At 27.3% G+C, this 24,869-nt stretch overlaps 1 protein-coding gene across 6 annotated transcripts in view; it reads left to right on the top strand.

Annotated features, from left to right (window-relative positions):
* LOC111680680 (RNA pseudouridylate synthase domain-containing protein 2-like) overlaps nt 1-24,869 on the top strand; it is a 105,929-nt gene that overhangs the window by 40,753 nt on the left and 40,307 nt on the right. Inside the window, exon 1 of one of the 6 annotated variants that reach the window (XM_046946049.1) lies at nt 1,815-2,013. The exons of 1 other annotated variant lie outside the window; for it this stretch is intronic. The gene's annotated coding sequence lies outside the window, so the exon portion shown is untranslated. Of the gene's footprint in view, nt 1-1,814; nt 2,082-24,869 lie in introns of those variants that run through there. 4 more of the 6 variants (XM_046946058.1, XM_046946040.1, XM_046946063.1 and 1 more) reach the window with 4 other exon arrangements.

Here is a 24,869-nt window from a genome sequence, read left to right as displayed (position 1 = left end):
GTGTTACAAACGGAATCACAAAATCAAGTGGGTATAAAAATATGTATAACCAGTGTTGTCAACTATTTTATACTAAAACGCGCCGTCCATTTACTCAAAACGGACTAAAAAGCGCTAAAATTATATTTTTACACAGTCTTAAAAAATGTAGTATTTAGCTAAAATTAGTTTATTAAAAAAATACTCCTTAATTGGAATTTTGATTCGGGAACGAAATTTAAAAAATTAAGGTTAATACAAATATGTTCGATTTTCTTATTCAATGACTAATTGCTATCATCGATCAACGTCTCAACAACTAGTCAATAGTTTTCACGAAATGCAATTTTAATTTTAAGTTAAAGTTCACCTAACTAAAATTATGTTAATTTACAACTTTTCCCTTTTTGACGTAAAAACTTCCCTTGTTGTGAATTTTTTATAGAATTTTCTAATCAATAAAAAGCTGTTACGAACAAAATCAACTGTTGTGGTATTTCACGAAATCAATTTTCCCTTAGAAGGGAATAAAAATTTAAGAAGAAACGAATTTCAATTTTTTGGCGAAAGAGGTGAATATTTTTTATTTTATTTTTAAAGTTTTAAAATAACTCATCACACTAAAAGATCTTTGAATTACTTATAATTTGGAAAGTTTAGAAAAAGGAACTTTAATAAATTTGTACAGCAGAGTATTGTCTAAAATTATTCTGTTTTATGTTTATTATTAAACTAGAATAATTTTATGTTATTAAAAAATTTTTTATTTCTTGAAAAAGCGCTTATTTAGCGCCTTTTTCCAAAAAAGCGCTAAGAAAAAAATGCCAAAAGCGATAAATTGGCAAATTGTGTATAACAACAATTTGTAAAAAATCTTATATACCCACAATCAAACCGTATAACGTAAATATAATGCTCTCCCATAAACGCAAAGTAATATGCCTTAAATTAGTTTTCTGAAGGCGGCCTTATATGAGTTATGACTGTTAAAGCTGTCATTTGTATGGGGGCTATGCGAAACCGTGGACTATTGTGATATCAAGGAAATATTGCTTTTATTATTATCTACCAAATAATAAAATGCAGACATTGCATTTAAATGTTCTTTGGAATTTATCTTTCTAATGTTTGTAGGGATACTTTGTATAGACATACATACAATACAAAATAGGCTCAGCGGACATGTTTGATTCGAACATGCAGCAAATTAATATCTAATTGTTTGTAACGTAACAACCTGATGGACCATTTATGTATGCCTGTCCCAGGCAGACATCAAGCCAATTGCTAGACATCCAACTAGTCTGTCGGGCTAGATAAACCATCTAGCTATCCAGCCAGCCTGCAATCTATCCATCTAGCTAACCGACTAACTAAGTACGAGTAAATAATTTGTGTATGGGCTACCGAACTAAACAATAGATTTAACCAACAGACGATATGATATACAATTTGGGTAATACGTATCATACGAATAGCAAACGGTAGTTATTAGTTCAGTGAATGAGTGAGTGGCTGCTTTAGGTTGGTTGCATTGTTGTATTGTGTTCGTATTGTTGAATTGTTGTTTCGCTTATTTTTGTCTATTTTTTTCTATTTTTTTATTTTGTGGTTGGCGCTGTGCGGTATATTTAAAGTTTAGTTAACAAACATTGTTCGTTATGTTCGGATGTGTTTTTCAGTAGCTGTTATTCTGTCGCCTTGTGTTTGTCGTCTGTTCAATGTAAAAATTTATAAAAACAAATAATTTCATCTTTATTTATAAAATTTTATTAAAAAAACGTGTAAATATCAAATAATCTTCAAATACATTAAAAATAAATAAACAAAAAAATATTGTTAAATAATAAAAATTATTTTAAAATAAAAACATCAAACAACAATAACAATTGCAAAGTGTTAATTTAGTTTTGTGTTTTTGTGGATTTATTTTTCGAAGTTGATATTTTTGTCGTTATTTAAACGGTATGTTTTGAAATTGTTGCGCTTGGTTACACGTGATTGTGTTTCAAACTTAAGAAATAAATACTACGAGTATGTGTAACTAAATTGTAATGAATGACATTCGATACTTCGAATACTTTACACATCCATCCAAAAATGTATGTTAAATAGATATGTATGGATGTGTGTTTGTATATACATACTGTGCAATACTTGTATCCGTCAAAGACGGAAAGTGTCTTCGAGTTGCTGTTAGTTGCAACATCCATCTGTTACTAGTATGTTTGTATGTATGTGAATTCAAACATCTACCTACACTTGAATTTATCTGTAACATTGTCTCGCATGTGTGTTTTGATTGCGACAGTGAAATAATTGTAAACAAACATTCAATACGCACTTGATAACTTTTTCCATTCTACTGTATTCGATTATATTCGATTTATTTAATATTAGATCTGTCCTAATATTAAATAGATTTGTCTTGTATAGACTTCCATCTGTTTTTCGTGTACTAAAATAAAGTAAAAAATAAAGCCTGTCAAAGGACATAAACATTAAGATCAAATTTTTTCCGTTGATATTTTCAACACTTGTAAAAAAGTAAGCAAAAGTGTTAAAAATTATATTCTAATCCAAAATGCGGATACACAACAGTTTTGTTTATAATACATATTTTGGGAAAACATTTAGGTACAACATGAATTTTTATACACACAAATATGCAGTGGAAAAGTAAAAATAGGATCTTAAAATTAAAAAAAAAAAAATGCTCTAAAATTAAAAGTTTTCATTATTTCTTAACATTGAACAGTTCAAAACACTGCAAATGTAATAGAATAGTCAATATTTAATGTCATATTTAATCCTACGATATTTATTTCTAATAATTAATTTATTTCAAAGTTTAATAGAATTCCGTTTTACGCTCAGTTAAAGAATAAATAACATGAAGGCATATTTGGTCCAAAAAAATAAACAATTTTGTACAACAAATTCTTTCAATTGTATTTTCATAGCTTTTAGAATCCAATAATTAACGTTACTAATTTTTTAATCGAAAACACGTATTAGAATTTAATATATTATCAATAACAAACTATAAGTTTTGATCTCATGGGACTAATGTATTCAAGCTCAACAATTTTTTTTTTTTCAAAAATATGCTACAAGAGTAAAATCATGCAAAAATATGCTCGTAAAAATGCGAAATTTTGTGCTAATAATTCAAATTTTGCACCATTATTTTCAGACTAAATAGAATACACCCAAATTAAATCCATTTTTAAGGGTCGTTCTAATGCAAAAGTATTGTAGTAGTATGTATGTGGGTAATTGTTGTTAATTAAAATAACTGAATAAAACTAAAAACAACAACATCAATTTATTTATTGCCAATAGAAAAATATGTGGTGAAAAAAAAAAAACACTTGTATCCTTCGCCTAAAAATTTATCCAAATTACATTCATTTCTCTCATTTATAAACATTCAAATTGAAGATATGTATATAGATTCGGTTTATTACTATTGATTAAAAAAATTAATCAAATGCTCGAATTTCGGATGTTTACATATTAAATAATCGAATGAAAACGAATGTGTATAGTGCAACCTACAATCATTTAAATAAATAAACAAACAAATATTAGAGATTTCAGATATTATTTATTAACAAAATATAATCGAATAAAACATAAAATACAATTACTAAATCATAAAAAACGTATAACTGTGTGGGTGTCTTATAAATTTATTAACAGAAATATGAAACAAATTTTCTATATATTTTTTTAATAACAATTTGTCCGAATATGATGTTCTTCAATACAATATCATCTATAACTTTACATGTCTAAAATTTATTTCTTTAATAACATTAGTTTATTATATTTTTTATTCACTTTCAACTGAAATCGTAATTTGAAAAATAAAAATAGTCTCGGTGTTTAGGCACACGTATGTATGAACATCTTCATCACGTGCTAAAAATTAAATGTATGTCTGTATTACAAGTAAAACCGTTTATATATTTATGTATAAATATAAACTTATATACATATGTACTATGTACATTAGAGTTATAAATTTTGTAAAAAGTGTGGGGTGGGTTCAGTTTGATTCTTGGTATTAATTTGCAACGATCAAACTTTAAGATATTTAACCGGTACAGAATTTGGTAACATGGATCCTTTCTTTATAAATTTATAATAAAATTTATAATAAAATTGCGATCTATTTAAAAAACAAAACACAATTGCTTTTATATCGACGGTAAATATTGACTTAAGACTTTCCAAAATAAAAATTTAATAATATAAAAAAATACTCCCTAATGTCTCAATACATACCTATGTAACATATATACATAAATAAGTATTATTATTGTTAAATTTTTTTATGTGCATATGTTTTATACATGCATGGTATAAAATGTTTATTAAACCTGCCCTTTGCTTAATCTATATTATTTGCAGAAATGTCCTTTAAATGGAGAAAAAAATCAAATTCTCATAAATTATTTGGAAACATTATAACTTACAAAGAAGTTTTTTTTAATAAATTTAAGCTTAAAATTAAAAAATGTTTAGTTATTATAACTTTTACTTGAAAAAGTCAAATTTTGTCTATTTTGTTTGATGATGATGGTAAATAAACTATCTTGAGCCTATAATCTCTTCATATGGTTTTTTGACTGACTAAGTATTTCACAAGAATACTTATATATACCAGAATGATGGTAAATTAGTTCATAATTGGTTTAAGATTTGTTTCTATATGTGCTTTAAAATTAACAAAATAAATTTTACGCACAGGTCTAATGCCTTCAATATTGAAAGAGTATTTGTGCGAATTGTGGGAAGTTTGTTGTTAGTGTAGCCTACTTTCCGCTATTTCAAATAAGTCAATTTGTTTAACTTGTCAGTAGTATCGTTCGTTTGATTAATTGCCCAGTAAACAATTTTAAAATGTTTGTCCTTTTTTGTAGCTTTTTAGTTTTGTGTGTTGAAAGGGTGTAAATGTTTAAAATCCTGTATAAACCAATAAGCATTTATAGTTTTGTTCAATGCATCTTTAAGTTAATTAAAGGTAGTTTAAGGTAAGAATTCGATCAATATCCTCACAACACACTAATGGGATTAATAATACCACTTAGTGGTGAAAAATTTAAATATTTGAATTATTACCACGCAATTTTTGTATTTTCCGGAAACCCTAAGTTCTTTTTTTAAAGAATAACATTGTTATCTAAAGGGAATTAATTAATTGATTGTTGTTATTGTTCAAAGTTTTTTTTTTAAACTTTTGTATAATTAAGAAAAAATAAAAAAATAATGACTAATTCAATGCATGTGTACGCGAGTTTGTATTAAATATACATATATGTATATGTGTGTGTATGTAAGTGTGTGAAAATCAATCATGTGCTTAACAATTTACATACAAATGCTAGATAAAAAAATTTTATATTTATTAATTTTTCATTTATTTATTTAAATAGACTAAATGAAACAACAACAAAACAACTAATTATTTTAACACTTAACAGCTTACATGCACAGTCTAGCAGTTAAAAAGCGTTATAAGTTTTAAATAAAAATGTTAATTAGATCTGAATGAGTAATTGAATATTTTGAGATAAAATTAATCCACTCACTTTAATTTATTATCTATGAAAATTGAAATGATAAAAATAATTCCAATTATTTCAAATAAAAGATGTGTCTATATGAACGGAATTTCGCTGTATTTTATATAAAAAAACTTCGATTGTAATTTATAAAAATGTGCGTTGGGATTCTATTTTCTTTATTACCTCGTCCACATCGCCACTTAATATCTTTATTAGGTCGAATCCTGTAAAGTTGAATTTTCAATTATATTGTACATTTATACTAGTGTAAAGATACACACACACATACTTACATATATGTATATTAGACCGACTTACTCTGTATGGAATACAAAAACGCGTGTTTTCACCCCATTTAAAATTTACCTTGCTTTTCCTTTCCAAAATATTTGAAGTCTAGCGACGGCCATTCGTGAGCTAGACTAAATTAAAAAAAGTATTTTTGGATTACTTTTTTAAATCATCGTCCAATGATGTATTAATCGTAAATAACCGTTTGCGTATTCCAAAAAATTAGAAATTTTAAGGTTTTTCATTAATATAAATAAATTGTATTTAAAACAAATTTTGTATTATTTGAAGCTATGCTGATGATCGAATTAAGTCATAAAAATTAAAAATAAATTTATTTCAAGAGCTAGTTTAATATTAATTTACAAATCATATGTATGTACATATGTACGTATACGAAAATATGCATACTTCCGCAACAGACGAAGCAATAATTTTCTCAAGAATATACACCTGACTGAATAAGTTTTAACGGGCACGTGTATAAGTATGATATTTTTTATATTAGGCTGATTATACATCGAACTGTATGTAAGATACAAAAATTGTATCTAAACAGTAAACAGTTTTATACAAAATACATAACAGTAAGAAAATATCAAAAAAGAATTTTCTCTGAAATCCTCAAAATTCAAATCGTAGGTACCGCTAATCTGTTAGAGATATCGATATATAATTTATTTATTTTTTATGAAGATTTTCTAAAAACTGGGGATGAAACTGTCATCTGAAGTGTTTCCCATTTATGACTATAGCTCAAATACGGTTTTATTTCAAGTTCTTCACGTTAATTAAGATCTTAATGTAATCTATGCAAAATTTGAATAATCTCATAGTTTCCCAGATATACGAAATTTGGTACTGAATTCATATGGAAGGTGCTATGTCCCCCTTTAAAAGTCCAAACATTATTCTCTAAATGTTCACAGGAATATCAAAGTTCTGAAGATTCTAGTCTAATAGTTTCTCAGAAATACGTATTTTTTCTATTTAATTCTTATGGAGGCTCTAAGACTCCCCTCCCCCAGGTGAATGTTCGCCTGTTTTCTACAAAATGTTCAAATGAATATTGAATATTTAGTGCTATTAGCTTCCAAATAATTTTTGTATTAAATTCATATGGGAGGTGCCATTCTCCACATTGGTAATCCGCCCAAAATGTTTACATGGATGTAATAGTTCTTCGTGCAAGATTCTAACATTAATAGTTCCCAACGTAAACAAATTTTTATATTTAATTTATTTAGGCGTCCTAAATACTCATATTGATACAAAAGTGGCTCCTACAAAATTTAAGGACTCTAAATGTAATTTTATCTCAGTTTTACTGATTTAATATTTTCTTTATATGGGCGTGGATTCGTTCCTCTTCCAGACATACAGGAATACACGGTAAAAATTAAAAAAAAAAACAGTACAGCAGTTTAGTAGTCTATACTCTTTAAATATATAAAAACATACAAAGATTGGCCTTTGTCAAACAAACCGATAAAACAAATTGACAACCTAAGATTTGAATTGATACACATTTAACTTTAACAAAACGTTTGTTATAAAAAAGGTCATATTTAGTTTAAATTTTACATAAGTCAATAGTTCTTTGAATAAAGAAAACTTTAAATAATAAAAAATCTAATACACCCCTATCGCCAATCATCATTTCAATATCTTTTTACATGGAGTTTGACACATACATACCTACACTTAAAAGTGCCAGCAAGTTGTCAAACTCCATTTACATGTAAAAATTAAAGTCTATTAACAAAAAAACCATCAGCTGTTCTCTTAACACTACCTTATAGTTAATACAATGTACCTTGATCTACACTAGTTTAATTCTCTTACCAAAGCGACCTAAAAAATATCTTAGTGAAATTTTATAAATATTTAATTTTACCTTCGAATTAATAAATTTGGCTTCATTTCACCTTAATATTTCTGCTGCTGTGGACACTGCAGAAATTTACCACTTAGTGTGAAGGTTTGGTCAATTTCTAAACCACAATTTATTAAGACTGTATTGCTTATACTTGTATGTGTAAATTTCATAGATGTGCCCCTAAAATAAGATAATACTTAACATATGTTCACACCTATCAAATTTTTGGCAAAAATGACCTTGGTCCTTCCTTTAAATTATTATGTGAGCAATTATCAAAGCCTTCAATATAGCCTGTAGTAGGGCTATATTGATCGTAGATTAATATCTGAATCTACGATCTTGATTTATAAGGGAATGCAATTAAAAGATTATAATTTAAAGGAATTAAATATTTACACAGTGATGCTTTGAAGATTGGTATATTTTAATTGTCCCACAAAATCTACAATTATATAAATTTTTGATGCTCACCAGTTTTATATTACAGTACTTAGAAAACTTGCAAATGGTGATAACTTTGACATATTTTTAAGCATCGTCTATGATCTGCTTTAGCAAAATGTGTTTAAATAAAAACAAGTACGAATGTATAGTCGGGCGTAGCCGACCATATGATACCCTACACCAGTCAGTATGAATGTTAAAAATGGGGATTATTTAAATAAATAAAGCATTTGGTTCGTTTTTTTAACTTTATTTCGGAATATTTTTACATTTTTTTTGGCTCAAAGGGGAGTAGGGCAAAATATAGCCCTATCCTTAAAAATGTTGGTAGGGGGAGTTAAGTCTTCTTCAATATTATTTATGTAGAATTTAAAAGTGTTATTAGTGTTTGGAAGTGAATTTTGACTTTTAAGTCAATTTCTGAAGGGGAGTTTGTATGGGGGATAGGGTCAAATGAAGCCCGATTATTACAAAAATCGGTAGCGTCATTTAAAGTTCTATAAAACTAAGTTTTGTCGACTTTTGTTAACATAATAGATCATTTAAATTAATTATAAGCCAAAAGGCCCTATTTGGGGGGTACGGTTGTATGGGGGCTAGACAAACTTTTAATATTTTTTAAGATTATATATCGCATCACTCGATTTCTTATACTTATAAGGACCATCAGATACACTATTTGTTGTTGTTTACTTTTCATGTTTTGTTTCTTGCTTTGTTTGTATTTTAGTTCAAGCATACGTAAATGATTATAGCTCCCAAAATTCTGAATTTCTTTGATGAAGATCGGATGTGTACTGTAAGAATAAAAGGGGTCACAAAAGATTGCTTTACCTATTAATTATATAGATAATTCCCTTAATAAGTGCGATGTGCCGCGCCAAAAACTGATATTTTAAAAAATTTACGTTCAAGTTCAGTTCAGTTTTAAAATTTAGCAATTTTTAGCCTGGAAGTTTTGTGTATATAATCCGTAAAAAATTTATTTCACATTTTATTCTTACTAAATTTATTAACAATTTAGTCCAATTTCAAAGGAAATTAAGAAACTTTAATAATGGCTCATATATGTTGCTGATGCTGAACTATAATATATCTTTAGCTTTATTACTTTAGGATGCCTTCGACATTATTTGCAATTAAAAAAATCACGTAGGATCAAGAAAACATCAACAAAAATTAGTTGTTCCAACTCAAATATTTGATAGGAGTAAATGTACCTTAAGTTTGAATAAATATTTTTGATTGAAATTCAATATGAAATCTGTTTCGAAAATCTGTTAATGTTGTAAAATTTGGTAATAGTATCATAACTTGCGAAATTTATATTAAATTAAGAATCTGGATTTTACAATTAATTCATAATTTGACTTCATGATATAAAGTAATTTTGAAAATTCCCTTCACACTGAAGGGCATCATTAATCCGTTCATCTATATAAAATTTAAAAAATATCCATTGCATTGTAAATAATAAACATTAATATCAACACACACTTACTTACAGACTGAATTAATGCATGTATATATGTATGTACACATGTATTAGTTCTGTGGACTATTTATTCCACAATTCTTTGAAAATGTGTTGCGTACGCAATGAAAGCAACAAAAAAATTTATAAAAATATAAAACAATTGCTGTAGACTCATTATTCCGTGTTTATAAAGTTGAACATCAAGTAGTATATGAATTCGAGTACTTACTCGTACATCCCATACACATGTGTAAATATACAAATATGTAAGTATGTATACAGTATGCGTCATAGTTAGAAGGTTTTCAATTATTAAATATTTACATAATATTTTTTTTTCCTTTTAAGTCTCTGTTTAGATTACCTTTGATTGTTTTAATTAGAAAACTATTGTTTGTTATTGCATACATTTTCTTTGTTATACATATATTAATTACAGTTACTCTTTTATATTATTAAAAAAATTATAGTATATATGGGAGTCTTCTCTTCATGGTCACAACTTAAACTTCAGATAGAAAGAAATTTATTACAATATCTATTTTTTATACCAAAATTTACTAACATTATTTGTAAACACATTTAACAATTTCAGAGAAAACTTTTAACAAATTTAAATTAAAACAAGTAAGAGTGCTATATTCGGCTGTGCCGAATCTTATATACCCTTCACCATAGTGTATTTTAAACATAATTGATCTTACAGTCTTGTTAATAAAAACATTAAAAAAATTTGAGTCGATTTAAGCCGAATGTTTCGGCGGCGGCTCAAGCAACTAAATATAGTTCGGCGGCGGCTAAGCTCCGACTAGAAGCCGGTCGACTTCGACCTCTGATTCATTGCTGGTAAACATTGACGAGACGTAGATTTTGTTTTTGTTTATCGTAAAAAAATTGTTTTCAAAAGCACTTGGGAAAAATTTGCGTTAGTTTTAAATTTAAAACTTACATTATTCGCATAAAAATTATTGTACAATAACTCACAATCTACTCTCATATAATTGAAAACGTTTTGAATACTTTTTTCTATTCATTAAAAAATATATTTGCAATACAAAAGGAAATATTATTTTATTTTAACAAAAAATGCAAATCATATTTTTTTGCTGTGTATTTTTTGTATGTTTGGATTCCAAACAAAACAAAAAAATACACAGCTGAATAAAACCAAATACATCTACACACACACACATGTAAATCTTTTTCTATATTCAGTGTTGTTGTTGCTTTTATAACAATTTTTTTTATGAAATTTTCAGAGGTTGTCTCGGATTTTTGTTCATATCTCCGTTATTTACCGACCGATTTTGCTGATTTTAAATAGCGATCTTCTCGAAAGCATGTCTAATAGAATTATTGAAGATTCGGATCTCGCCGATATCTGGGGTCCTCTAAAAACTGATTTCAACAGACAGACAGACGGACAGACAGACGGACATGGCTTAATCGACTCCGCTATCTATAAGGATCCAGAATATATATACTTTATAGGGTCGGAAAATTATATTATAGAAATTACAAACGGAATGACAAACTTATATATACCCTTCTCACGAAGGTGAAGGGTATAATAAGTCAAATTTGCAAACTTATGAATTTAAGTTTATTTTCAAAATATTTTTAAACAAATTTTAAAAGGAATAATGACGTCTATTTTCTTAAAATATGTTTTATTACTGTTTAAGAAAAAGATTTGAATATTTTTTTTATATTGACGTTATAGCTATGGAAGACACTGTATAAATATATCTATATACACACATACATACACACTAGTTAAAAATCGTACGTAAATATTTATTCATTGATTCATTCATTCGTTCATTCATAAGTGTATCTGTTTCGATACACACTTTTATTATATATACTGCACAGTTAAAGAATGAAATGTTGTTGTTTATCGAATAATGAAAGTATTCGATTCTTTAATGTTGATTTACTTATGATATTAATTCTTTGTAAATCAATTATTTAATGAACATATGGTTCATTAAAAAAAACGTTTGTTTAAAATTATTTTACTAAAATCCAACCACAGGTTTCACGATTAATCGTAACCCGATTAGTTGTCCGTGCAAATTTTCACCACCATAGTTCCTACAACACTAAAATTGAAGATAAATAAAAAAATATAAAACTATTAGCTACACAAACAACAAGTGTCTGTAGGAAGAAAACAAAAATAAATAAATAAAATTGCATGTGTTTTTCATTTATATTTTACGTGAATGATTTCATAACAGCTACTGATTGATTTTTTCTTAATTTTCTTATTGATTATATATTATTTATTGCAAACAATGCGAATTCAACTTCGCATTTGCCGCTCTGCCACCTAAATAAAATGTATTAATAAGAAAATAAATATTTCTATTTTCACTTTAAATACTCTTTTAATTATGTGTATGTGGATTCTTTATTTGACCCCCCATAATGACAGGTATAATTTATTATCATATAAATGCTAAGGATTATATTAGAGTGGCTTCTTTGAGGGATGCAAATAAATTTTGTAGAAATTTTTCCTTTATCAGATTTTGGAAGGCCTATATTCTGCAATTATTGCTTTTGATGTACAAATTTGCTTCCGAACCGCTATAAAATCACTTAATTTTTGTCCTTTTCTAAATGATTTGTGTTGAAAAATAATATTAATTCAGTGAAATTAGCACAATTACAATAGTGTGAAATATGCACATTTTGGATTTCTTAAGCAGAGCCTCTACGCGAGGAATCCAATACAAAAACAAGTAAGAAAGTATAGTCGGGCTTGGTCGACCATATGATACCCTACACCAGTATGAATATGAAATTTAATAAATTTTTCATAAAAAATCATTTATCTTAAATATTACCTTGATTCCGATTTATATAAGCAATTATTGACGATAAACTTATTTTCTAAAAGAGGCTTTATATGAGGGATATATAAAGCCTCTTTACGAACTTCATCGAGATGCATTTATATTAGACATAATTATGAGGTCAAAAGCCGTTTTGGGGGGGGGTCTGATGTTCAGTTGTATGGGGGCCAAAAGTGGCTTCGTGTTATTCATTGCTAAACGGAACATAAAACTAAATACATAGTATTTGCGATGAATCCATTATCAAAAAGATATCTTGTTGCATAAATATTGATTAATTTATTTTAACTTTTCAATATTAATATATTTTTAAGTCTTATATATATTTTTAAAAGTGTAAAGTCCGATCTAGTAAAATACTATTTTTTGGTCATTAAATAAACCCTTTTTTATATACAATTTCATAAAGCTTGATTTTAAAATACTTTAAAAATATGGAAGATCTTTCCAAATCCCATTTATAAATATAATAAAGTCTTAGTTTTCATCTAAAAAAAATAAAACTGAAGTTATTAATTATACTCAAAAAATGCCTTAAAACATTGTCTATTGTAACGTTTGACAAAACCTCGGAAAGGGTGAATGTTCAGTTTATATTACACATATATATAAAACTCTATTTTTTTGATTTTTTTTGTAAAACTATAACAGTTTATAGGGTTGTAAACATAAATTGTACATATTTTATACCCTTACAATTTATTAATTGTACTGACAATGTTTTAGCACTTTTTTATTAAGTTTTTTTTTCACAACAGTTCATCATCACTTATTATATTTGAATTGTATTTCTATTAAATTTAGAGTGGCCAAATGTGTTCAATACTAATGGAAATTAAAAAAAAAAATTCTTTTAATATAAACATTTTTACGCTAAGCGGAATAAGTGAAGGAAGCAAAATATTTATCTTTTATAAAGCGTATATTGGTCGTAATAAAGGGATATTGTGTTAAATCTGGCTTATTGATCAATTCCCTATAAATGTTGTTGCAGTTTTGTTTTAACATGCTTCCGAAGTTTTAAATTTTTACTATGTGTGTATATAATTTTTGTTTACCTCTTCAAATTTAAGTTCAATAATAGAAATACAGTCTTGTACGACTATTTAGATTACAAAAGTTTACATACATATATGTACAATAAATATGTACACATGTATTCTTCAAGTCCATAATGGTCAGTCTATGTTTGATATAAGTATCGACTTGTCCAGAGAGTATTTAAGTAGTGCATGTAAAATGTTTCAAAGTTATGAATGTTTAACAGTCATAAAATGTTTTCAAAAAATTCACAAATTTCGTTGAATAGCAAAACATTCATTCCAACAAATCTTTTACCATTAAAAACAAAAAAAAGCGAAATATTCAACCAAAAACTGTTCTGGCAGTATAAGGAATATGAATATAAAACGAGTAGCAAATAACTTACTAAAACTATGTACACTATTTTTTTTTTCTTTCCTTTTCGTTTTACTTATTTTTATACTATGTTGTTTTGTGCAGTACATTCCCAGCAGTTCGACAGGACAGACCCGAACTAACCACTTGACATACCACATATAGTGGCCCCTAGCCACCCGACTACCCAGGTGACCAACCATTTTAACGTGGGAACTCAATCGTCACTCTACAGTCAATGGATGGTAATCTCTAAATGTATTCTTGTGAGTCAGTCACATTACTAGCTCATTTACTAGTTATTTTACTAGATAGTGACGTGTCCCCAATGATGCTGATTTGCGTCTTCAGTTAACTCTGACTTTTAAGTTTGGAATATATTAGTACATATAAGTGATGCTGAAAGGATAGAATCAAATTTAAAAAAAGTCGCACAACAAAACTGTTTTAAACAATTTTTAAAGTCAACTAACATAAAAATCAAATTACTTAAAAAGTAATGAAATAGTATAACTGTATAACTATGAACTCAGACAAAACTGATCATGATTATTCTTTCAATTGGTTACACATTAGTGTAAATGACTGTCTTTTACATATACAATGACTCTTTGTCGAACTGCTGGGTTTTTTTTTTGTAACACCCATACAAACACATCTTTTGTATTTGGCAAAGTTTTTTAAGTAACAAATGTAAATGCAAAGAAAAAAACGGAAAAAACCTTAAAGTAAGTGCCTTTTAGTGGAGTTTCCCTTCTTTGTAATGACAAATGCATTTTCACTTTACATGTGTATGTAAGTATTTTTGATTGTATAATATTTTTGTTTTGGGAATTTCGTATTTTTATGACACTTGATTTAATAGACGAGCTGTAAAAATTAGAGTCATATCGATAAAAGTTTACTCCTATCGCACCAGCTCCAAAGTCTGGAAGTGTGTTAACATATGAATGTTTTCATCCTTAAATTATCAAAGTGAAAAAATTTCAAAATTTAATAAAAAAAAAAAATAGTTTTGATCATGAATTTGATGAAATGTTAAATAATTATCTGTAGATTATAGATACTGCTAAATAATAAAACATAACATTTAGTTCGCTATTCTCTTATACATATTTAAAAAATAGCTAGGGAAGATTGGATTTGCCATTTCTGCAATTAATGAAATTTACAACACATGGCATGAAATAATTACCCCATATTGTGAATGAATATTATAGTTTTGTTTTGCTAAATCTTAATGTAATCAATTTTGCATATTACATAAGATTGTAATGATAATTAGTGACAAATGGATTTGTTTATAAAAATCCTTAAAGAACAAATTTATTAACATTGGATCCATCGTTTTGCTTTAAAAATATCAATTTGAATATATATGTTCAATTCACAATCGATGTTGTAGCGTTGTATGTCAGCAGCTGCTACAATAGTCATAACAATGTTGTTGGCATTTTCTATGAAAAAGTTCTATACAACTCTTACGACAATTTTTCATATGTTTTTCGAATGTCGTAAGAAAATTCAGTGTTGTCAATTGTTTATTTCAGCATATAAATAAAAAATTCAATCGATTTTGGCATAAAAAACGATAAAGTGGTAACACAGAAATTACAAACAAACAGCTGTTTACCAAAACAAAAATAAAATTTTATTAAAAACTGTTTATTTATTAGTTTAAAATGTGGAATAAAGAAAATAATAGAATTTTAAATAAATATGAAATTAATTTGGTTTATTTTGCTCGTTTAATTAGTTTAATATTCTTTGTTTTTTTTTTACTTTTGACATTGTTTTGATTGTTTTTTTATTGTGAACAGAAACTTATGACTTGCTACAAAAATCTGTTCACAATCACTGTTACTACACTTTAGTAGATACAATATACAACTTGATTGTGAATTGAACAATAAAGTTTCCTTCTAATTATTGTAATGCCCTTATGGAAGACCACTGCTAAACTCTTCCTTGCTCTTATTTAACAACTATAAACACAACTTCTGAATCCTCATGTAGTTGCTCCAACCAAAGAAACCAAAGCTGTAACTAAAGCCGGCTTTACACGATCACACAAGTAATATGATCTGTCAAAATTTTGTGTAGAAGAGTACAGATGGGATCGCCTAAACGCAATATGTAATGAAACCATCACACATTGAGAGAGAATACAGATGGAAAATTTGACAGTCTCTTCATTTTTTAAATGATTCCAAGCAGGTCGCATTAGATCAGGAATGTATTTTTATGTAAACACATATAAAAAAGTGAAACAGCTGTTTCCATCTTACTTTTTTATTGTTTAATACCAATCGTGTAAACACGAAAATATAAATCAAACGACTTTTATTCTCTTTTTTGTCATACGGATGGAATTTCATTTTACTTTTTCATTAGACTTGTACGTAAAGTGTGATCGTGTGAAGTGCCCTTAAGGAAACTTCGATTAGGTTAGGTTATTTGACAAAAAAAAAAAAAAAACACAAGGAGACATTTATATAAGTGATAAAATTACCCTGTAGTTTTAGTTACGGCTAATGATCTCGATTTTAGCAAAAACTTCCAAAAATCAAGTATCTTGGTTTTTACATATCCTGCTTTTTAACAAAAACTTCCAAAAAAGGATCTAAAGAGAAGAATTTCCTATATAGTTTTTCTGTATTAAGTTCAATTTTAGTTTCACTCTGTTTCTTTATTTAATTTTGAGAAACTATGCCATTAGCCGTACTTTATAATTAGTTTATCCAATTCGTAGCCCTTTTATGTTTAAGGAATTATTAATCGTGATTGTGTCTGAATCATACGACAAATGAATATGTTTAGGTTTAAAAATCGAGCAACATAAGCAGATGTTGCCTAAAGAGAATACATGTAAATTTGTAAAATATATTACGTGGGATTCAATCCCTCGAAAAACTAGCAGGAATTTTTTCCACATTCACTGAACCACACTGCACACATGGCTATATACATATATATGTACATAAATATATTTGGTTATATGCAAAAAATGCGGTAACATTAACTACATTTGTTGCCTCTAATTAAAATATGACAAATATGTTGGTTTTACTTAAAAAAAAAAAACAAGAAAACAAAGAAAAAAAGAAAGGAAAACAAAACAAAATAACCATATAATATAATTAATATACTTTTCATACTATTGTCATATACTGACATATACAATACAATAACACATGTGTTTTAATTTGAATTATTTAAAATGCAATAAGACTTTTGTTTAATCGTCATATTTGTTGTTAAATATTTGTGTATGTGTCTGTTAGTTAAGTCTATCTATTAAGTAGATTTACCCCTTCTATTTTTAATGATTTAACTTTAATGTCTTATTTTACTCACAAACATTCGTATATTAATTATGTTTTATAATCTCTCAAACACGCCCACGACGAGATGTTGTTGCCAAATTATTACAATGTGTGTAATTGTCACGTTTGTTAAGTGTCCATCGTACAGATATCTGAGGTTGCATTAATACTTATCCACACAATCCTTTGTATGTGTTTATTTATAAACTCCATTTTCCCGGAAATATAGTTCTAGGGGACTAACAATCTCAGTTTTTATTAGTGTGTGTTAGTGAGTGTGTAAGGTACACTCAAAAATATTTTGAATGTCAATTTACTCAAAAGCTTCTGTGGTTTAATATTATTGTTGCTTTTCATTTCAATAAATAAATAAATTAACTATGTGCTTTGTAGAATTCTTCAATTATAAAGCATTTTCCTACCAACTCGGAAAAACGGAAGTGTGTCGAAATCACACCGAACCAAATGGTCAAACCCAAAACTTTAGTCCAAATTGGATTTTTTGAATTTTTTATTATTTTTCCAATATAGTTTTGACATAAGCTAACATAATCACAAAACTTATAATTTATTAGAACAGGAATATATTTTGGCTTGTAAAGAGTATATAATTTTTTTCTATCTCACTCTTTATTATTGTAATAATTGTATGCCCATAAAGTTATTTAGCAAAAATTTGTCATTAAGAAAGTTAATTTACAACAAAAGTTATTAGGATTTCTCATTTAATAAAATATGCGAATTTAAGTAAATCAAAACCTATCATGTGGCAAAAACTTTCAAATTCTTCCCATAATGCAGCATTTTTATATGTCTGCTATATTAATCCAGTTAGTTTGACCGGAGATGTATATAAATACATCAAATCCGAAGAAGTACAAATAAGCTCCTTACAAATACGCTCCTTTACCAGAATCCTCGATCTACGGGACTATAAAACGAACCACTAGATTTCAAAAATATAGCACAGAATTCCGGCCATACAGCTTTGCATTCGTCTGTACTCTATTTTGAAATGCTTTAAAATAAACAAGTGTTTTTTCCTTACAAAGTTTAAAGGGATTCACATATCCGCTGTTGTTTTGTTTTGGTTGCAAATATATATTTATTGTAACTTTTAATTTATGTTTCATTTAGTTTGTTTTGTTTATTTGATGTAAAACTTTCTGAGTGTATGACTGCGACAAATCCATCCATATCTTATTATTGCTATTTGAAATGTGAATATAAAAATGAAGACATAAAATATGCACTTAATGCTGTATTTAAACATACATACATTCTTACATTAATATGTGGAATAAAAAGTGTTAATAGGATAAAAAATAAAATCAACACAGAGACATAAAACTCCTAATGACATGTGATTTTAACAACCGCAACTGCATCAAGGAATGCAATGCAACCAGCCACAACAATGGCTGATTCGTCAACTCAGTTGTGTAAACTGTTCTTTATTCATAGTATCGCTCATTTGCAGCAAACAGTGTCATAACACTAAATAAAAGTTGCGAATAAAACGTAATTGAAAGTTTTTTTTGACATGTTCATTAAAAGTTGATAGAAATCTAATCTAAAAAGTTTTTGTGTTACTTATTTCAAAAAGTCGAATTTTGAGTTCTGACCCTATTACGTTAAATGAGCGATATGTATTGTATTTTCATTAATTTCGTGATGTAAAATGCCCGTAAAATAAAAATGAACCACAAAACTGGAATCCAACACGTAATCTCTTAAATCTTTCAAGTTTCTATGAATCACAAACATCATAAAAACTCACAAACACATGGACAAACTCTTGTTGTATTTAGATACAATTATAGCTAAAAACACCTATACTTACAGTGGGCATTGAAGATTTTCATTCACACTCTACTCCTAAAAAAATCAAAACTTAAAAATTTGCAAATGAAGAATTTTTATAAAAACATATTTTTCAAAATAAATTTGTTGAATATGATATAATTTTATTTTATTTATAAAAAAATACGAATTTTTATTGTTTAAACTTTTTTGTCACTCTGTCATATCTGCAATCGCCCAGAGTTGTAAAAAATAAACATGTGCATTAGAGTGACCCTGTTTGAAGAGCGCAATTTGATATTAAGGCGTGATTTTGAACCTTTTAAATGTCATTACATACTACTCGTCGCATAATATAATACTTAAGTTGATACCCTAAAAATTATGCATTAAAAATATGTATTTCAGACAAATTTATATAAATAAGCCTTTAATTTTTGTTATGAAATTTAAAAAATTTACAACATCCTAACGGATAGTGAAAACGACACAGGTTGGACAAGCGATCGTAAAGTTTTAGCGGCAATTTGATGTCAAAAAAAATAATATTTTAATTTTTATGAAATTTTTTTGTGTCTAACAGCTATTTATTGTTTACAAAATACAATCAATAAATTTCACAACATGGGTGCTAATCTGAGGAAAATCGGAAATCTTTTCAGATATTGTAGTAAAAATTCTCTATAAAATCTTAAGTAAATTCTAAGGGCCCCCAATAATCGGGATATCAGATTATTTGGTTCTATGGTTGATTCAATGTCAAATCATTCCATTGAAAGTCCGAGATTACATTTCATCAACACTAGTTTTTAGTCACAGCAGACAAGAAGTACTGGTAGCACCTATTTTCCCGGTATTGCAATAACACCAAGATAATCAGTCAAAATATTCGAACTTATATCACACTTTGTGTTGCAAAAACTAGTCGACACTTGAATTATTAGAAAAATTGTTTAAAATATACATTGATTTTAATTGGATCCATGATACATTTCTTGGAGGTCACCCTAATCTATTGCACTTGTCAATGTGTGTGTTAGAATATGTAAAAAAGCTACTAAAAACTTATGGCTCATGAAAAAGGACAAACGAAACCTTAACACATACACATACAGGCACACGTGAACTTTTAACTGCCCATGCAGTGTGGCGTTCAAAGTTATTGTTTAATGTTTACAAAGTTTACAAAACAAATATCCCTTTAAGCAGGTGAAGTGTGTGTCGTCTGTCCGATAGGGTTTTTTTTTTATTTTTTTCTGAACATGGTGTCAAACTTTTGCATTGTTAGCAGATCATTGACATTATTTACACAGATGTGATGCAAATATCAATTAGTATCGTGATTTATATGTATTCATGTATTGTAGTATGTTTACAAAATGTACAATTGGACTTTAAATTAAACTGCTGCAATCAAATAAATATTTACATGGTTCTATAATTGCTACTGTACGAATTAAAATAATTAACTGTGATTGTTTTTATAGTTATGTAAATAATTACAGTAAGGTGTGAAGACATCGATTTTAAAAGTTGGGTCACTTGACACCACTATGCATATATATAAAATAAATCTATTCAAAATAATTCAATAGTTTAATAAATAATAAATATAACAAACAACATTAAAAAATTCAATTAGTTAATGAATCTACATATTCCGTTGCAGAAAAGGACACAAAAAACATGAACAAACACGTTGCAATTTTTTAATAAAAAAGTATCTAAATAGTAAAGAAATTTGGTCAGTATTTAAAATTTTTAAAAACCAAAAAATATTTTTTAATTAGTATAATTATCTCATTTCATAAAATAAAGATAAATATTTCCAATAAAATACACAAAACTTACAAACAATTAATTAATTCAACATTGGTAAAAATAAAATATTCATATATATTAATGTAATTCAGCACTATAGGAAATCGAATGTAGATAGTTTGGTAAACATATGTCTGTATACATGTACATATTACCTCATTGAAACATACTACTTGAGTTGAAAATAATAGAGAAATAATAAAAACATACCTACAAATATATTTATTTGTAGTCATAAATGTGGGATTCGGAATTAAATTTCTTTATCTTTGTTTTTAATTATTTTTTAAAACAAAAGGTGGCCAACGCAATCGCCCATACCATTAGCATCTGCAGGCTGCCAGACAAACTCTTACGTAGATAAAATATTTTTGTGCTTTTTGAAAATTTTATTTAAAATTTCAATTGTTTTTACAATTCGAGTAGATCATTGTCCTACTATATATATTTTGTATGAACTTATTCTATACATATAATATATGTATGTAAACCTTGCCATTAAACCAGCCCTTAAAAATAGAGTTGTTGAACGTAAAATATAAGATTTAATAATTTTACTCTTGTCCGATTAGCTAAAGTACAAAAAGTCACCCAAATTAAATTTTTATTTTTAAGGATACATCTACTGTATTCGGATAAATTTATTGTGAGTATATGAGTTCTAACGTATTCAAATGTAATTACATTTTTAGCCAACAAAAGTTTCGTTATTTGATTTCAAAATTATTCTTTCTTTAATGTGTATTGTTTGCAATTTTATTTCTTGTTATATACGCCAAAAGATGGTTTGTATATTGAATTTATCATTCCGTTCGTAACACTGAAAAATATTGGTCTTTGAACCCCAAAAAAATACATACATTCGTGAAATTTAGAAAATATGTAGTTCTATAATTGGAGGGTGTTACAGGTTATATCATTTTTCAAAACGTGAAATGGGTAAAATAATTACTTTTGAGCGAAATTGCTAATTATTTTCTGTGCATAAGCGAAAATTGTACCAGAGTAGTAAAATTGTGCAAAAAGCAATACGGGCAAAATTATGTTTTTTATAGTGTCAGAAATATGTTTGTTTTGAAAGTCCACACACCCACACATTATTTTGTATAAAATAAGAGAAGAATCTCCTAGGTTTATAACTGAGTTTTACTGTATTTTTATCGTCGGGTATAAAGACAAACATAAAAATCAAGTTTGAGCTTTATATTCGGCTATGTCGAATCTTTTATATTCACCATCACATCACGCTAAGATGTGATGGTGAATATAAAAGATTCACCATCACAGTAAAACTCAGTTATAAACCTAGGAGATTTTATTTTATAGTATATAGCACCACATACTTATAACTGGTCGATCAAGCCTTACTGCAAGAAAACAATTTTAACTGTCTTAAATGTAAATATACATAAGATGCATTTTGGCCGTCGGCTGTAGATAAAATTCTTTAGAAATTTCACAAATTATTCTCATTGAAAAGCCAGTAATAGAATTTTCATATGATGTAATTTAATTTTAAGATGTTGCGACACTTTTGGACAGCAGCATTGCAGCATTCATTTGTAGGCATTTATTTACATAGTCGTTTCAGTGTGTGCAAATAAATACATACATATGAACGTATACGCTTGCATCCATACATATATGTACATACATATGTGTGTATGTGGATATTTACATATAAATTATCTCATTTGCTATTCAACACATCTAACAGTCATCGTTTATTGTTTTAATCTCAATCACATACCTATTTACAAATATTTACCAAATTTATAATAAAATAAATAATAAGGAACGTGTCGTAAAAAATATGTATTCAAAATTTTGTGGAAAGTAAAAAGTGATTTTGCTCAAATAGATTAATTTATAATAAATAAACATTTATTAAAGTACAGGGCTGCAAGCGGCTGACAGCTTTAAAAGAATTAATATGAGTTTAAAAAAATTTTCATATAAAAATATTGGCACATTACGAATAAGAATTCAACATTATTAGTTATTTTTGTTGTTTTAGTTATTTTTTATAAAAAATTTAATTCATCTTTATTACAACACAAAAATATTGAAATATTGAAAATATGTAAAAAAAAGAATTTTGAGGGATAAATGCAGATCCATAAGTTAAAATAAATTGCCGGCGCACCCTAAATTATCATTAATATTTCCATAAAAATTGCGATAAATCTAGTAAAAAGTGAAAAATCTGATCTGGACACTTACATTTTAAAAATCAGCAATAAATCGGCAATGAAAAAACAAATTATCATAATTTAAAAATCACAATATTTTTTTACATACATGATTCAGGCAATTTTTATTTATAATAGGTCTGATAACAGAACTCTTTGTAAGGGGACACCGAAACTGATTTACTGGAAAAAATCTTTTAGAATTTGTATCTCTTTTGCAAAAATGTGTAATTATTTGTGTAATACTATTCCGTAAAAAAATTTCAAATTTTGAATATAAATGATGTAGTTATTTCATACATAATTGTATAGTTATCAAAAATTTTCTATAGCATTTGTAACCAATTGTCTGGAGCGTCTGTCTAATATGAAATTATTAAATGGCTCTAATTCTAGCCGACATTGAAAGTTTTTTGAAAAAATACCAAAAACAATTCCAAACAGCACGATCAAATAACTTGAAAATTGAGCATTCAGTAAGAGAATATACTAATAACACAGAAAATTACTGTAAAGCTGATTTTAAATCCCGGATAGTAGGGTTAGCACATTTGTAATCTGGTTATCGTCGAACGAAAACCGGGTAGGTAAAGATTTTATTGAGTAAATTTTAATCGAAAATTATCTCTAGTTTTTTTCACTTTTCCACAAATTGTGTAAATTTATTTTCGAACCAATTAAATTTTTAAAAAATTTTAAAGCCGTTAGATCAGACTTTTGAAAACTTATTCAGGATTTTCATATATTAATTGTGTTTCCTTTTCATAATTAATAATGTTAAATAATTAATAACGTTTAATTTATTTTCCCAATTGTTTTAAAAGCTCCATGTCTGTTTGCTTTTGTAAAGTTATAATAAATTCGTTAGATTGTTTGATTGGGTAAAAATCGGTATTTTTGAAACAAAAATCGAGAAATCGACACTTTACAATTTTGAGGGTCAAGTATCGGCAAATCTGGCAGGCCTGATTTTAATGATAATAATGAAAATAATAAAATAATAATAATGAAAATAATGATGGTGCTGTTTGTTGACGAATAAAAATAAAAAAGTAATAAAAGCAATAGTATTATATCCGCCTATGACGAATCTCTTATACCTATCAGCACATGTAAAAATCGATTTTATTACATTTCTATATTCTTTAAGAGAGTTTTCAAAGAAATTTTATAAAATTTTTATAATTTATTTTTAAATAAAAAAACAATTTCGGAAAAAATATACCATAGGTTAAAAGAGTTCACTGCATAGGACTAGTACTGGTTTAAAACTAATCCAAACATATAAAAAACCCTCCAAAACTTCTTGTTTTGAAGTCCTATGTAATGTAGACATGAAGTATTTTTATTTTTTTTTATTAAAATAAGCTTTTTAATACATATAATAATTATTTATACAAATATTTGTATATGTTCAAAACCCATTCAACATTTCCGCGGATTAATAAACTTATATCTCCTTAGAATTTTATAGAGAACAAATAAATTTGTGTCAACACCTACATGTGTTAAAAACAGAATGACAATATTAATATAACTGGTTATGTCACTACACTCCTCGGCTTGTCCTTGTGTACCAGAGAACTACACAATCTGGTACTACGGGCAACCAGGCCGCAGGACTAAGTATGTCCTGGCTGGTAGTTGTGGTTTTAACTCAAATTCACGGGAAGAGTTACTGTTCGTTAAATTATGATGGATGAAAGGTGATAAGGAGTGAGATCGAAAAATTCTTAACACACGTTTTTCATTACATTTTTCAACCAAAGTATTATTTGATTTTTTTTTGATCAAGTTACCTTTGAAAAACATGTCA

The sequence above is a fragment of the Lucilia cuprina genome, chromosome 2 (genome assembly GCF_022045245.1).
Source record: "Lucilia cuprina isolate Lc7/37 chromosome 2, ASM2204524v1, whole genome shotgun sequence".
Taxonomy (NCBI): domain Eukaryota; kingdom Metazoa; phylum Arthropoda; class Insecta; order Diptera; family Calliphoridae; genus Lucilia; species Lucilia cuprina.
This window is presented reverse-complemented; position numbering and strand designations above follow the sequence as displayed.